Raw genomic sequence first — 14,155 nt, 5'->3', positions numbered from 1 at the left:
ACAATAAATTCTCAAACTTTTGGGCTAGCTGGCTAAAAAAAAAATGCAGTAATGTAAATGTTGCTTGAGTTAACAATTAAAATCTATTCTTCAAAATGAACATTTTATATCTTTCCATAGGAATCAAAGACCACTTTCTATAGATCCATATCCTCAAAAGTACTACATTTAAAAAATAATTTTTCTAGATTATCTTCATTGTGAAGACTTTCTGGAAACTTCTACATAAAATAGGTGGACATGATGAATGGCTCAATGATATCCGAGTTCGTGTTGTTAGGACTCACCCATAATTGGAAACTTGAAATTTTCTTTTTTTGCATATTTTTGTTGGCCTATGCAGCCCTTATGGCAGGAAACCTCTCATTGTGATCACTGTAACCTTTACTCTCATCTGCACTCTACACCCATGTACTTCCTCCTTGGAAATCTCTCTTTTCTCGATATGTCTTTGTCTACAATCACCACCCCTCAGATGATCACAGATTTTCTCAGGGAAAAGAAACACTATTCCTTGTGGGGCTGTATGGCTCAGATGTTCTTTCCTCCACTTTTTAGGGGGAGTGAGATGACTCTTCTCATAGTTATGGCTATTGATCGATACGTTGCAATATGCAGACCTCTGCACTACACCACCATTATGAACCGCCGGGTGCTAGTGGGCTCCGTGCTGCTGTCCTGGACTGTTGGTTTTGTGCATACAATGAGCCAGATGGTCTTATGATCACCTTGCCCTTCTGTGGCCCCATGTAGTGAACAATATTTCTGTGACCTACCTCTGTCTAAAGCTTGCCTGCACGGAGACTTACATCTGGAGTTGTGGTAATTGCTGACAGTGGACTGTTGTCTTTCATCTGCTTCATTCTCTTGCTTGTTTTCCTACACTTTCATTCTGGTAACTGTCAGACAGCGATCCTCTGGTGGACTTTCCAAGGCTCTGTCTACACTGTCAGCTCATATTACTGTGGTCACTCTCTTCTTTGGACCATGATCTTCATTTATGCTTGGCCGTCAGTGGCTTTTCAGTGGATAAATTTCTTTCTGTGTTTATTCCGTTATCACACCTTTACTGAACCCCATTATTTACACTCTGAGGAATCAGAGATGAAAGCGGCCATGAGTAGACTACGGACCCAACATGTCAGCTCCCAACAGAATTCTAGACAACGATCAGTGTGAACAAAGTTTCTCAGTACAAGACCCACATATATTGTACCCTGAATAAATTGCAGTAATTTGGTTACTTGTAAATTTTTAAATTCATGGGTTATATTAAAATTATCAAAAACTTTACGATATTTTTATGACATGATTGATTTTATTTCAAGAATATGCATTTAAAATTAAGTCCAGTTTGGTGTATTTTTTTAAAAGATTTATTTATCTAGCATACAAGAACTGGGTATAGGCATAGGTGCAGGGGGTGAGAACTTCACAGAGACAGAGTGGGGAACCACTAGACAGATCGACTGAAATACATTGCTGAGGGAGCAGTGGATGAGCCAGAGGAGGTCTGCTGTGCCATGTGGATGTTCCTTGGCCAGCCTGGGATCCAACTCATGCTGCAGTAGCTGTGAATAGCTTCATAGGTTGCATCTTAACCCCTTGCGCCACCAGGGAGGCTCTGGCGTATTTTTTAATGCAATAAAAGAGTATGTATAGAAAATCTCCTCTAAAATAAAAGCTCATATGAAGAGAAAGTTTCTGAAACATCGAGTAAGAGGTTCAAATCAGCCTGGCTGTCATGCAAAACATGTAAGTGAAGCTATTTTACAAAATTTGTGTCTAGGTGACATACTTATTAAACACCATAAAGAGAAGACTTGAATATGGCTGACAAAAACAGTCATGATTAACAAAAACAATAAAATTATCATTTTCATCCACTAATTAATGGGATATTTTATTCAGTTATAAGTAATTGAAATAGAAAACATACCAGCATTGGGGTGCTGTTAGAGCAAAAACCAAAATCACTGCATTTGGAATAAAGATCTATTTGGGGCTAGAAGAGTAATGAGGAAATTCAGTTGGAAGATAGAAAAGAGCAATTCTTAGGTGATACTGAAATGTTTGGTTATACTGTCTCCTAAATAAATATGGAAAATGTAAATATTTACTTGAAGATATAGTTCCAGAGTTTTCTATGCAGAATGTTGACAGTTGTCAGATGATTATTTGAGTTGTGTGTGATAAAGTATAGGAAGAGAGAGAGAGGCTGTCAGTTTTCAAGATTTAGAGAAACACAGAGGGTCTAAGACTGTCTCTACAATTAAAAAAAAAATTCTTTATGTAAGAAATCACCTCAAATAGAGAATCAATGACATGGCTACAAGACCTTTTGTTAAGTTGTCAGAAAGACAAGGCAGTTCCTAGCAGAACTCTTTCATAGAAAAGAGAAGTTATTCTAAGAATCTTACAGGCTGTGTCCCAAATTAGCCAGATACACTTAATGAGAAAAACATCTGTCACAGAAAGAATGTGATTTTGGAGTATGGAATAAATCCCCAAATGGTTCCTAAAATCACAAGAAAATATTCTGGCCAAGAGATACCCACTTGAATTAAAAAGAGCAGAAAGTATAAAATGAAGAGTCTTCTTGGTCTTGGAAGGGTGTTACAGAGAAGCAGATAACCAAATAGCCTATAAACATTTGTAGATTTGCTCACCATCATTCCTCATCAATGACGTGTAAATAGAAAACTAGAATGAGATGCCACTACACATCACTGAAACTGCTAAAGTTAGAAGACTGAAAATACAAATTGTCGGTTAGGATATGAAAGAATTATTTATCTCATTTATTGATAGTAGGGGTATAAAATGTTACAGCAACTATGGAGCATTATGGCCATTTCTCAAGTAGTTAACCCTTTCACCCTCTGTTCTCTACTAATCTGACTCATAGATATATACACAAGAGAAAGGAGAGCAAATGTCCATAGAAAAATGTATCCTTACAGATATGAATGCTTTGTTAGCTTTACTCATGTTCTTCCCCAACTCAGAAAAAAATGTATATATATATATATATATATATAGATATATATATATTTTTTTTTTTAAAGATTTATTATTTTTTTTTTTTTATAAATTTTTATTGTTATATTCCCCCTACAATTGCCGCCCCCCATTCTGACCCCAATCCCTCCCCTCCCGCCCCCGCCCCCCTAAAGTGTCTCTGGTTCATAGTTTTTTTGTTGATTTTGATTTTCACTTTCTTATAGTTTTTCATTTTCCTGGTCCATTATTTAAGTTTTCTAGATTCCTGCTATGAGTGAGACCATCCGGTATTTTTCTTTTTCTTTTTGGCTTATTTCGCTGAGCATGATCCCTTCCAGCGCCATCCATGTTGCAGCAAATTGCATGTGTTTATCTTTTTTGAATGCTGAGTAATATTCCATGGTATATATGTACCACATCTTCTTGATCCAGTCATCTATTTTTGGGCATTTGGGTTGTTTCCAAAGCTTAGCTATTGTAAACAGTGCTGCTATAAACATAGGGGTGCAGGTGCTCTTTGGAATTGATGTTTCTGTGTCCTTTGGGTAAATACCTAGGAGTGGAATTGCTGGGTCATATGGAAGCTCTATGTTTAGTAGGTCCAGAAATCTCCACACAGCTTTCCACAGAGGTTGGACCAGTTTGCCACTCCCACCAACAGTGCAGAAGAGTTCCTTTTTCTCCACACCCTCGCCAACATTTGTTGTTGCTAGTTTTTTTAATATGTGCCATTCTCACTGGTGTAAGATGGTATCTCATGGTAGTTTTGATTTGCATTTCCCTGATGACAAGTGATGTTGAACATTTTTTCATATGCCTGTTGGCCATTTGCATTTCCTCTTCAGAGAAGTTTCTTTTTAAGCTCTTCTGCCCATTTTTTGACTGGATTATTTTCTTTGTTGTTGTTGAGTCTCATCAGCTCTTTGCAGATTTTTGTGATCAGTCCTTTATCATTAGTGTTGGGTGCAAAAATGTTCTCCAGTTGGTGGTGGTTTCTCTTTGTTTTTGTTATTGTCTCTTTTGCTGTGCAAAAGCTCTTTAATTAGAAGAAAAGAAATAATAAAAACCAAAGCAGAAATAAATGAAATTGAAACTAAAAAAACAATCCAAAAGCTCAATGAAACCAAGAGCTGGTTCTTTGAAAAAATCATAAAATAGACAAACCGCTAGCCAGGCGCACAAAGGAAAAAAGGGAGAAAAGCACAAATAAACAGGATCATCAATGAAAGAGGAGAAATCACAACGGACACAGCAGAAATCAAAAGAATAATCAGTAACTACTATGAACAGTTATATGGAAACAAGTTTAACAATCTAGAGGAGATGGACAAATTCCTACAACTCTACAATCACCCAAAGCTAGATAAAGAAGAAATAGAACACCTAAACAGACCAATTACAATTAGCGAAATTGAAATGGTAATCAAAAACCTCCCCAAAAACAAAAGCCCAGGACCCTGATGGATTTACAAATGAATTCTACCAAACATTCAGAGACGAATTAGTGCCTATCCTTCACAAAACTCTTCCAAAAAATTGAGAAGGCAGGGACAATACCAAACACGTTCTATGAAGCCAACATTACACTAATACCAAAAACCGAACAAGGACAACACAAAAAGGAAAACTACAGGCCAATCTCCCTAATGAACACTGATGCAAAAATCCTCAATAAAATTTTAGCTATCAGAATCCAACAATGTATCCATAAGATAATTCACCACGACCAAGTTGGATTCATTCCAGGGGCACAAGGATGGTTTAACATCCGAAAATCAATCAACGTTATCCAACACATCAACAAAAAGAAATATAAAAACCATATGATAATATCAATAGATGCTGAGAAAGCTTTCGACAAAGTGCAACACCCATTCATGATAAAAGCCCTTGAAGTTCTTGGGATACAAGGAACATACCTCAACATCATAAAGGCCATCTATGACAAGCCAACAGCCAGTATCATTCTCAATGGTGAAAAGCTGAAAGCAATTCCATTAAGATCTGGAACAAGACAAGGATGTCCACTCTCACCATTGCTTTTCAATATAATACTGGAAGTCCTAGCCAGGGCAATAGACAAGAGAAAGACATCCAAGGAATCCAAATAGGAAAAGAAGAAGTCAAACTATCACTATTTGCAGACGATATGATATTATACATAGAGAACCCCAAAAACTCCACAGAAAAGCTAATTCAACTCATCAATCAGTTCAGTAAAGTGGCAGGATACAAAATCAACACGCAAAAGTCAGTAGCCTTCCTATACACAAACAATAAATCTGAAGAAGAAGAAATCGAAAAGACCATCCCTTTTGTTATTGAAACAAAAAAAATCAAATATTTGGGAATAAATCTAACAAAAGAGGTAAAGGACCTATACAAAGAAAAACTATAAAACACTGTTAAAAGAAATAGAAGAAGACACAAAGAAATGGAGAGACATCCCCTGCTCGTGGATTGGAAGAATAAACATTATTAAAATGGCCATCCTTCCAAAAGCAATATACAGATTCAATGCTATTCCAATCAAAATTTCAATGTCATTCTTCAAAGAAATAGAAAAATTATTGATGAAATTCATATGGAATCACACAAAAACCCCGAATAGCCAAAGCTCTCCTGAAAAAAAAGAAGGGAATGGAGGCATTACACTCCCAGACTTCAAACTATACTACAAAGCCATAACCATCAAAACTGCATGGTATTGGAACAAGAACAGACATACAGACCAATGGAATCGAATAGAAAATCCAGAAATAAACCCACAGATTTATGGTCAACTAATCTTTGACAAAGGAGCAAAGACTATGCATTGGAGCAAAGAAAGTTTGTTCAATAAATGGTGCTGGGAAAACTGGGTCGCTACATGCAAAGAATGAAACTTGACCACCACCTCACACCATACACAAAAATCAACTCAAAATGGATTAAAGAACTAGACATAAGACCTGAAACCATAAAATATATAGAAGGAAATATAGGCGAAACACTACGTGATTTGCACATCAAAGACATCTTTACAGACACATCACCCAAAGCAGTGATAGTGAAGGCAAAGATAAACAGCTGGGACTATATTCAAATTAAGATTTATTTTTTTATTTATTTATTTATGCACGCACTGGGTACAGTCAGAAGCATGGAAGGGTGAAAGAATTCACCAGAGCCAGAGAGGAGAGCAGAGCAGGCAGACTGACGAAGTACACTGCTGAGGGGAGCAGCAGGAGGCAGGAGAGGTCTGTGCACCATGTGGAACCCTCGCCCGGGAGCCGGGGATTAAAACCGCGCTGCAGAGGCTGCGGGCAGCTTCGCAACCCAGCACTCAGCCACTGTGCCACCGGGGAGGCACAAAATGTTATATATTTTTAAAATGTGATACTTCTTAGCAGTAAATATGGATATATTAAAGGAATAATATTGAATTTAAGAGGTCAAACACAAGGGAATACATTTTTTATGTTTCAATTTACATTCCATTCAAAAACAGACAAAACTTACCCAAGTATTGATAGGGACAATCGATACTTCTAGGGATGTACTTAACTGAAAAGGGTCTTTCAGAAACATCCTGACATAATGGTAGTATTCTGTCTTTGTATGGTATAGGGGTAAATTAAAAAAAACAACAAAACATTTTGGGGAGGTTTTCCCATGCCTTTTCAGTAAAACCATGTCTCTCTGCCATTGTGAATCTGCCATCAAATATATGTCAAGCCTCCTTATTCCTTCTACAACTGCCTCCTTTCCCACATCTTCTAGCACAAAACTCTACATTTCTTATTCACTGTACTACAGAATTTCCAAAATTCCCTTTTCTTTTTACACTTTCCTTCCTCAAATCCATTCTCTACACAGTAATCAGCATGGTCTTCATCTTACAAAAGTCCTTATAATTACACACTTAGAATAATTACTAAATGGCACATCCTGAGCAGCATCTGCCTACCCCTCTGATAGCACCTTATGCATTTCCTACATTTGCCTACCACTTTCTCGTTACCATGGTCTCCTTTCTATTTCGTCATCACCAGCTCTTCCCTCTTTAAGTGGTCTTTGTTCTTCATTATCCTGTTGTCTGAAATACCCTCCCCTTATTTCTTCCAGAGCTGTATTACTCTAGTATTCAGACCTCAGCTTAAACTTGACTTTCTCAGAAAGGAATTTTCTAATACTCTAATGTTATATCCTATTTTACCCCATACATTCTCCAACATGTCATTATTTTGTTCTTTTGATCTCTAACATTCTTTTTATTGCCTTTTACTCCTGCTTTCTTGACAGATTCTAACAAAATGTTAAGTCCATGAGACCAAAAAATAATATATGATACCTCATAATCAGTGCCGAATTGCTGGCCTGCCTATTCAATAAATCTTCCCAATGACAGGCACTCAAATTTCCTGTAAAACAGAGGTTTCTCATTTTTTTAAGGAGAAACATATGTGGAAGTATAGCCACTATTGTAATCTTGTCTTTTGAGTTGTAGTCTCATTTCTGGATGCCTTGTTTAGTTAACTAGCTCTGGTCAATCTGAAAATTCTAAATTTCTCTCTCTCTCTTGCTCTCATACACACACCCACACAACACAAACACACATTTTTTCTTTTTAATGTCTGAGATAAAAAATTTCTCAGTAGAGAGGAGACTGACTATAGACTAGCTGAGATTTCAATATTACTTTTGGTTAATTCTAAAGCATAGTGATAAATTCTAAGAAATGAGATTGATCCCTGGGGGAGTTAAGTACATAAATCAAAAAATGAAAACAAACCAAAACAAAAAACTTTGCATTTCCAAAGATCTCTTCTTTCCCCCTTCCCTCTCTCTTATCATGTCCCTATCCAACCTCCTTTTCTTGAATCTGTATAAAGGGCTTTATGGTCCATATATCTCCAGGTACATGAATTCTCTGTCTCTTCATCTTTTCTCCCATTGTTTTTACATGACTATCCATTTTTCTTTCTGTTCTTCCCTCTTTTCACATTGTATTTCTAGTTTTCTGTCTTTCTGGGAACTTATCCAACAGATAAACTTTTGCAAAAAACAAAATGATAAATTTAAAAAATATTTATTTCTAGCACAGATTATATTAGGAAAAAGGTACAAACAATATTTCTCCCTCTCTTGACTACTTCATTTTTCCAGCATCTTTCACTGCCTTTCTGGCTTAACTGAACATAAACTTGAATGAAAGTATACTGAACTATATGTTTCTCTTGGAAAAGTAAAGTTTGTTACTTAATGTTAATGCAACTCAGATTTATTGAGTCTTATTGAGTCTTTTTTAATAAATAAGAAAAAACTAAGTAAAATTAATTTTGTGTGATCAAATGTTTTTCTTCAATGGGATATTCTTTAACTGAAACACCAAAAGATCTTCATTTTTGTATAGCAGCACCAGGAACAATATGTTCAAACAGTGAAGTAAATATAGAATTTTTTTGATATGTCACATTCCTAGAGTGACTAGTCTAGGAAACCATAAATTATTCTTCTTTAAGGAGAATTATCCCTGAAAAATGTTTGAGCATAATAGAGTCTATCACTACCTGTCTCTTCTGCATCAAAAATATCCAAATATTGGCAATATTAGTCTTAAGTGACATAATTGTTTCACTACTTAAATTTTATTAAACATTACTGCTTTCTCATCATTTATATGAATTATATAAGATCTACAATAATGGGAAACTTAATAATTTCTGCCAAATCCAGTTACAATTACTGTTGTTCAATAGTTTTCAAAAATTCTAATGAAATTAGGTACAAGAAAGGTGGTAGAAAAATATTATTCATATTTGGGATCATTTTATGAGTAACTTAAAACACAGAAGAGAATCAACTAGGGAAAAAATTAAAAATGAGATTTCAGCAATGATAACATGTATGTAGCATAATGTATGCAGAAAACCATAGCAACATCAATTACATTAAGATAAAAGATCATATCAATATAACACTAAAGTAGGAAATATTCAAAATTATGTTTAAGAAAAAATGCTACAAAACTGTATTAACATAAACATGACAAAATTGGGTTGTGTGTCATTAAAGAAGGCAAATATTTAAAGAGACAAAATACTTCTGGGATGAAAAGATAACAATATTGTGATTCTATTCATTTTTTCTACATTTCTTATAAGTTTGACACTATGATATGAAAACGTTACAAGGCCCCTGGAAACTGGTCCTTGTTAGTTATACCCCTTCCTGTTATTGAGTTAATCTGGTCCTTGTTTGCTTTGAAAACCACCAAACCTTGACCAGTCAATTTCCTGTTTCCTTGCTAGCCCTCCCTGGTGATCAACCCTATAAAACCAGGACCCCCACTCATCTCTGGGCAGAGAGTGTGGCTCAGGACTGTTTCTCCTTCTTTCCTGTTGTGTGATCCACAATAAACATCTGTTGCTTGAAACTCAGATCTAAATTCCTTTCACCATATAAAGCCAGACAAGAATGCTAACAAAAATATCAGTGGAACTTGTAATTTCAGAAAATAAATCCATCCTATTTTACACTACAAAGGTATGAAAACAGCCAAGAAAACTTTGATGAATAAAGCAATAAGAGGGGCCTTGGCTTACTATACATTAAAATTCACTGCAAAACACCATGAGTAAAAATAAAATATATATTAGCTTCTTGAAAATTAACAAGAAAGACAATGACTAGACCAGAAGAAGAACCTAACTGACCTGAAAATATAACGGATTATAAGGAAAGTATGACACAAACTTAGTGGAATGAATCATTATTCAATTGGGATGGTGAAAAATTACACCATTTACTGAAACCAAGCAAACCTGTGTGTGGGGGGGGTGACTTGTTTGGTGGGTTCTCACCCATGCACATGCTACTGCAGGACACCACTCAAAAACAGACATGTGGGGAAGAACAACAACAGAATTTATTTACAGGGATTGTGGAGAGAGAGAAAAGTTTACAGGTTGGCATTTGGCCAAAAGCAGTCTTTCCTGTCCCAGATAGTGTCCATGGTTCAGAGACCAGGGTCTAAGCAGAAGCCTGCCTGACAAAATGACCCTGGCTCACTCAGCAGAGGAAGCAGCACATGCAAGATGACAGCGGCCCACTCAGCAGCCTCATGGAGGGGCAGGCGGGAGGGGGAAATCTATCAATCAGAAGCTTTGTGCTAGGACCAGGAGTGGGACACATGGAGGGTGAAAGGGCAGCCGGCTGATCAGCAGGGGCTGGAGCACAGGGATTGTAGGTAAAGCTATGTTCAATACACACATACACAAAAGAGCTAGTTTGTCTGCTACTCTGACTTTTAAAAGCTTCATGGCCACCCTGCTCCTCTCTTCGTTCCCAGCTTCCCTCTTTTAGAAAGTTATGTTGTGGCCTCAGGGCAGCTGGTGAGGGAAGGCTGCCAATCCTGTTACAGCAACACAAGTCTTGCCTGGCAGATGCAGGGAGAAGCTGAAGCAGTGGCCTAAGCAAAGGGGCAGCTGGACACAGAGGTCACTAGTGGCTGACCCTAATGAGGGGCCAGAGGTCAGGTCACTATCTTGCTGACAGTGAGTGTGAGAGTGTGTGAGTGTGTGTGTGTGTGTGTGTTTTTGTGTAGGGAGGGAGGAGGAGCACAGCCTACAGATTAACAGCATGTTCAGCATGGCATAGCTCTTGCTCCAGCAGTGCAGTCCAAGAGGATGGTAGCTACTGCTACAGCTCCATCAGATGGCTCAGAACTCAATCCTCCAATACTACAAATAAATTCCAGACAGGCCATGTCAAAAACAGAAAAAAAACAGCATTACCTGGTTGTTGAAGGGAAGTTTATGTCTAGAAGGTTATCACCATATACTTTCAGCAGGAGTTTTCAAGCACTTTCTTTCCATCTGTGAAAGGAAAAAAAAAAAAAAGTGTAAAAAAAATGACAGGGTGAGATTTAATTGTTTATCACTAAATTATCCAGAAAGACAAGGGCAAGAACAGAGATAACTTTAATATCTGAGGACAAAGGCAAATTGCTTCTCAAAGTGCTCAGCAACACACAATCATGGTTGCCCCAAATTTTGATCGGAATTCAAAAGGCAAATCTTGAATGTTACTGGTATCTCTTGGGTAGTTGTTACTCAGCAATGAAATTGTAACTTGACTTAAATGTAGAAATATATGAGTGTAGAAGGCATAAAGGACTATTCTGTGATAGAATATAAGTAGAAGCTGAAGAGAGTTCCTCTGCAAAGGACAAAAGCCACAAAGAAGGCTCTTTCTCCTCCAGAATGCTGCCAAAGTGCAAAGCTCAATGTCAAAAACAAGTCAACAAGTTTCTGAATCCATTTACCTGAAACAACAAAGGCAGAAACTCCTAGGAAATACAGTTCCAACCCTATTGTGTACATAACCAATGTGAATTTCAGTAGAGGACTAAACCTGTAACAACAAAACAGGTTGTCAAATAGGTCTACCCAGTGAGGAAGTGCCTAACAGAAGGCTCATGGTGAAGAATCTTAAAATTACTAACACAAAGTATATATAGGACTGATGTTGGAAAAGAGTTGTTCGGTCCTTAGTGGAGAATATGCCAATTAGCTATGAACACTAGTGTACTGTGGAACATTCTAGTGGGAGTGATGCTAATCCAGGCACATGTTCATTTCTAACTTATGTTAAGGATAAGATTTTAAACATGCCTAGGGAAGAGAAATCCTATGGAAGCAATTGAGAAAATGATGAAAACTCTCCCTGAAGAGGACTGGCTATTCACAGGCTTTTATGCTCCTTTATGGCAAAAGAATTTGTAACGAAGACTTTGAACACATAATCCCATCACAGTTGAATGAATGAATGAGTAAATGGAGCAATATAAGGTAGATAAGAGTTAATAGTGAAAATTTCAACCTAAACAAAATTTAGAATTAAAATAATTTATATATGTTGTCTAATAATTTTCAAAGCTAATTGTTTTAAGTAAACTACAACAAAACAACAAATGCCATGCATATATTGCATAATTTGCCTCACTTCATAGTCCCATATCCTTCCACACTCCTCTGGGTATTGATTATTGCCTTTAAAATGTCACCAATTTGATAGGCTAAAAAAATGGTGTCTCCTATTCTGCAATTTCAAAAGTCTGTTTTAACAATCCCAATTATTTTCTCACTGCCAGTCTCTGAGGGATATAACAACAATCAAACGAGTTTTCTCCTTTATGCTGCCTATCAAGGGAAACCTTTATATACTGTTGTCTTTTGAAGTTCAGAGCAGAAAGAAAGATGACTGGATGATGAAGGTCAAACATCCAGGATTTCATATTGATGTCACTTCTGAAGTCTTAGTGTAAACTGGTAGGTTACATAATCCTGATGTTATTCTATCTAAATGCCACATCTATCATATTACTTTCATTTATAATATTCAACATGTCCATAAGTGATAAAATATAAATGTCAAATAACCAGCTGTGGAGGGAACCAGGAAGGAGAAAATGGAACAAATTTGATTTTGTTGCTACTGGAAAATATAAAAATCACCTTACCTATGTGTATTGGAAATAAGGAGAAAATCCAGCAAACCAGACCAAACATGTCATTCTTAAAGAAAAGGGATCAGGTATGTTTTAAATTGTTTGACTACAATAATCACATAGAATGATTTCATCCTTTGAATTATTGTATAGTATAGTGTAGTGAAACTTGCTTGGTTGCATTTAGGGATGCAGTTATTTTTTGCTTTATTTTTAATTTATTTATTTATGCATAGAAGAACTGGGGTGTAGGCCAAAGGTGCAGGGGGTAATGAGAGGATTCATCAGAGACAGAGTGGGAAGCAGAACAGGCATATATGCTGACATACACTGCTAAGGTGAGCAATGGGCAAGACAGGAGAGGTCTACTGTGTCATATGGGTGAGCTCCCTGGTCAGGGACCGAATTCAGGCCTTCGCAGTGACAGAGCTGAGACTTAACCCCTAGGCCACTAAGGAGGCCCGGGATGCAGTTATTTTTGAAGAGAGATTATTAATAAAATAAAATGCCTGATCCATATGTTGGAAAACCATACAATTTTACCAGTCACAATATATTGATGTTATGATAATATTTGCTAGAAATTATGGAGAGCAATGGAACATCTAAGGAAATTTAGTTTTCTTAAGACTACAGTCTGAAAGTGAGCGAACATTTGAATGAACTCATTATTGTGTAAAAACATTGGGCGAAATCACCTTGTCCTTGTTCTTTTTTTTTTTTTTTAAGATTTATTTATTTATTTATTTATTTATCTATTTATTTATTTATTTATTTATTTATACAAGCACTGGGTACAGTCAGAAGCGCGGGACAGTGAGAGAATTCACCAGAGCCAGAGCGGGGAGCAGAACAGGCAGAAGGACCAAAGTACACTGCTGAGGGGAGCAGTGGGCGGCAGGAGAGGTCTGTGCACCATGTGGGACCCTCCTCCGGTGGCCGGGGAGCAGCCAGGGATCAAAGCAGCGCTGCAGAGGCTCCGGGCAGCCTCGAAACCGAGCGCTCAACCGCTGCACCACCGGGGAGGCCCATTGTCCAGTGTTCTTGTTTAAATTTGCCATGCTCTTGAGCACCAAATATATTTATTTGCATAATTCAGAGAATTACAAAAATCTATGGGTTGTAGCTGTGATAAAATTATTGTTGTATGGTAAAAATTTGAAATGAAACAGAGAAAATTCACATCATGAGCAAGACCTATTGAAGATTCCCATTTTTAATTATTACCTTCTGAAAGAAAGTTTTATGCTACTCTGAATGATGTAATCAACATAATAGAGTATATAGGTCAGTTAGGAAGAAGTTGTATGTCTTTATGATAGTAATTTCACATAGAAAAGGGCAGGTACTTAAGTGTTCATTATGGTTAATGAGATAGACTGTTTTTAACATTTAAAGTATGTGATGAAAAGGTCAAAATGTACCCTGACAAGTCACATATGTCCTATTTTCTCCTCTACTTATCTGAACTAGGTCTGGATCTAAGATCAAAGATAAGGATGGGAAATGAGCAACAAGCTTGGAACAAACCTTGAAAGTAGAGTTAAAATTAGCCAAAGGGGATTAAATAAATAAATATAGATTGCACACTAACCAATATCTTTTAATTGTAAGTATGTTTTAAGATTTCATTTAATATAACTGAGTCTACCTCAGTGG

The 14,155-nt window shown here is 36.8% G+C and overlaps 1 pseudogene; it reads left to right on the top strand.

Annotated features, from left to right (window-relative positions):
• Nucleotides 1-234: 234 nt before the first annotated feature.
• LOC119237489 (olfactory receptor 4L1-like) lies at nt 235-1,179 on the top strand (annotated as a pseudogene).
• The last annotated feature ends 12,976 nt before the right edge of the window (nt 1,180-14,155 follow it).

This window comes from Talpa occidentalis, unplaced genomic scaffold (genome assembly GCF_014898055.3).
Source record: "Talpa occidentalis isolate TD23 unplaced genomic scaffold, MPIMG_talOcc4v2.1 talOcc4.957, whole genome shotgun sequence".
Classification (NCBI taxonomy): Eukaryota; Metazoa; Chordata; class Mammalia; order Eulipotyphla; family Talpidae; genus Talpa; species Talpa occidentalis.
Note: the sequence above shows the minus strand (reverse complement) of the source record. Positions and strands in the feature narration are given on the sequence as shown.